Source organism: Nycticebus coucang, chromosome 4, assembly GCF_027406575.1.
Source record: "Nycticebus coucang isolate mNycCou1 chromosome 4, mNycCou1.pri, whole genome shotgun sequence".
Classification (NCBI taxonomy): domain Eukaryota; kingdom Metazoa; phylum Chordata; class Mammalia; order Primates; family Lorisidae; genus Nycticebus; species Nycticebus coucang.
Window position 1 is genome coordinate 106,508,451 of NC_069783.1, and position 2,995 is coordinate 106,511,445.

Sequence of the window (2,995 nt, forward strand, 5' to 3'; positions counted from 1 at the left end):
GGTGCTCATGGACACCCCTGTGTACGAGGCACCATTCCTGGTTCCCTCTATGTGCTAACTCACTTTGGGCTCACACAGATCACGGTGGCATCAGTACTCTCATTGTTCCCATTTTACAGGTGAAGAAACTGAGGCCTGGAGAGTTTAAGTGACTTGCCCCATGGTCGCACTGTTGGCCAGTGGCTGTTTTGGGGTTTGAACACAGCCCAGAGCTCTGGCTGCACAGCCTGGGCACCTGTCGGCACCAGGTGCTGCTTCCCAAACAAATTAAGGCAAGGAGGTGCTATTCTAGTCTTTCTAAGTTAGCTGTGATCTATAAAGAACAAAGCTCAATGTTGGTGAGGATGTAGGGAGAAAGGCTTATGGGATGTAAATAGATGCTTCTAGAAGGCAGTTTGGCATTGCAGGTCAAGAGCCACAAAAGTGCACCTATCAGTTCAGGTGTTTTGTTCCTAGGAGAAAATTGCTTTGAAATAGCCCAACAGTTGGAGCCCATGTCATATCCCAGGGTACCCAGTAGAGAATCAAACAACAGGTCAAACAACAGGAGATGGATATTATGGAATGTTTCTGTAATTACCAGGTCTAAATGATATGATTTTTAAAAAATATTAGAAAGTGTTTTTTCAGTAGAACAAATCAGGTTACAAAATAGAATTTAGGAAGACAAAATAATGGTAACTTTCCCATAGTGTTATACATGTATATAAAATACATATAATATACTATACATATCATACATGTAGTAAAATAGTAACTTCAACAGGAAGGTAGGTACCCAAAGTAGGAGGAATGGTTGTCTTCAAGAGGGGCTCCAAGGTGTGGGCAGAATATTTTGCTTTGGGATTTTTATGAATTTTCCACAATGCTTATATGTGTACAGTAATGTCTTATTACCTCAGGAGTCAGAATATCCTCCTTCCACTCACGTAGTGTTTATAAAAGAGATGGTCTCCAGCTCAGAGTCTTCCCTTTTTTCCTGATTTCCCTTCCTGAGGAGGAAGGGTGCCGGTAGGTGGCACCAGAGGGCAGGGATTGTCTCAGGCTGCACCTGCCAGCCGGCCAGGCCCTGGGTGAAGTCCCCAGAGCTCTGCTGTCCTGTCTGCACCGGAGATCTGGCAGGTTCTGCATCCTCTGTGTGGGGCTTGGCTCCCCTGTGGCTGGAGGCCTCCATGGAGCAGGGACATGCCAAGTTAGGTAATAAATTGCTACCCTGGAGTGCTTGTTCTGTATCTGTACTGTCCGTCTGCTATCGTCTGTCCATCTGTTTATAGAGAGAGAGGGAAGGGGAAAGGGGAGAGATATCCCAAGAACCATCTATTGAAAAGTAATTGTAGATATCTTTCCTCATTATCCCTAAATATTTCTTCTTTCTTTTTTTTTTTTTTGAGACAGAGTCTCATTTTGTTGCCCTTGGTAGAATACAGTGGTGTCACAGCTCACAGCAACCTCCAACTGCTGAGCTCAAGTGATCCACCAGCCTTGGCCTCCCAGAATGCTAGGATTACAGGTGTGAGCCACTGTGCCTTGCCTAACCCCTAAATATTTTGTTGTGTTTTTTCTTTTCTTCCCCCGTTTTTTTTTGAGACAGAGTCTCACTATGTTGCCCTTAGTAGAGTGCTGTGGCGTCACAGCTCACAGCAAGCTCAAACTCTTGGGTTTAAGTGATTCTATTGCCTCAGCCTCCCAAGTATCTGAGACTGCAGGCACCTGCCACATTGCCCGGCTATTTGTTTTTGTTGCAGTTGTTTAGCTGGCCCGGGCTGGGTTTAACCCACTACCCTTGGTGTATGTGGCTGGTGCCATAACCACTGTGCTACGGGCGCTGAGTGTGTTTTTTTCTAAGAAAAAGGAGACTATTACACCATCACAATACAACGTTCAAAATCTGAATATTTCAGGTGGTGCCTATGGCTTGAGGAGTAGGGCGCTGGCCCCATATGCCGGAGGTGGCAGGTTCAAACGCAGCCCCGGCTAAAAACTGCAAAAAACCAAAAAATCTGAAAATTTGACACAATAAGATACTGTTATCTAATAATTCACAACCCTTTAATCAGATTTATCAATTGCCCCACTAATGTCCTAAATGACTAGTTTGTTTCCTAGTGCATGTCTTATTTTGTGTTACTTTTCCCTGGGATGGTCCCTGGGCTCTCCCTGATGTGACTGAAGGGCACGCCCAATTATTGTGTAGGCTGTCTCTTAATTTGGACTTGCCTGGTGTTTCCTCATGATTCAGCTTAGTTACGCACTTTTGACAGGATTACCACAAAAATGATGTGCTCTTCTCAGCACCTCCTATCAGGAGGCATGTGATTTGGGTTTGTTCTGCTTCTGGTGATGACTTTGGTCACCTGGTTAAGGTGGCTGTCAGATATTGTTCACTGTAAAGTTATCATTTCTCCTTTGAATTAAGAAGTCATTTGTGAAGGGATATTCCATATCTTAGAGGTGTATGTTCCATAACTTTTTAATTAGCAGGGATAGCTAAAGTTTAGAAAACTTTTATTAAGAAATTTGGAAATCTTTGATCAGAACCAAATAAATAATCAAAAAAAAATTTGACCAGAGAATAGCAAACTTTTTTTGTAAAGGGCCAGATAATAAATATTTTAGGCTCAACCACATCATATAGTCTCTGTTAAAACTAGTTAACTTTGCCATGATCATGGAGAAGCTGCCATAGACAACATGTAAAGAAATGGGTGTGCAAGGTTCCAATAAAACTTTATTTACAACAATGAGTGGTGGGCCGGATTTGACTCATGGGCTATAACATAGCTTGTGGACCTATACTTTAGACTGCTGTCAACTGATCTGTCCCTAAAATTTTCCCTTTGGGGTGATTTTCCTACACTCCCTAGGGTCTGAGCTTTAGGTCTTAACTCTTGGCACATAGATTTTCAAAGGAGGAATCAGATTATACAGCAGCCATGGGATAGGACAGCTGGGTCCCCTTTACCTCTGTGAAGAGATTTGTGCCTAGAAACTGTGA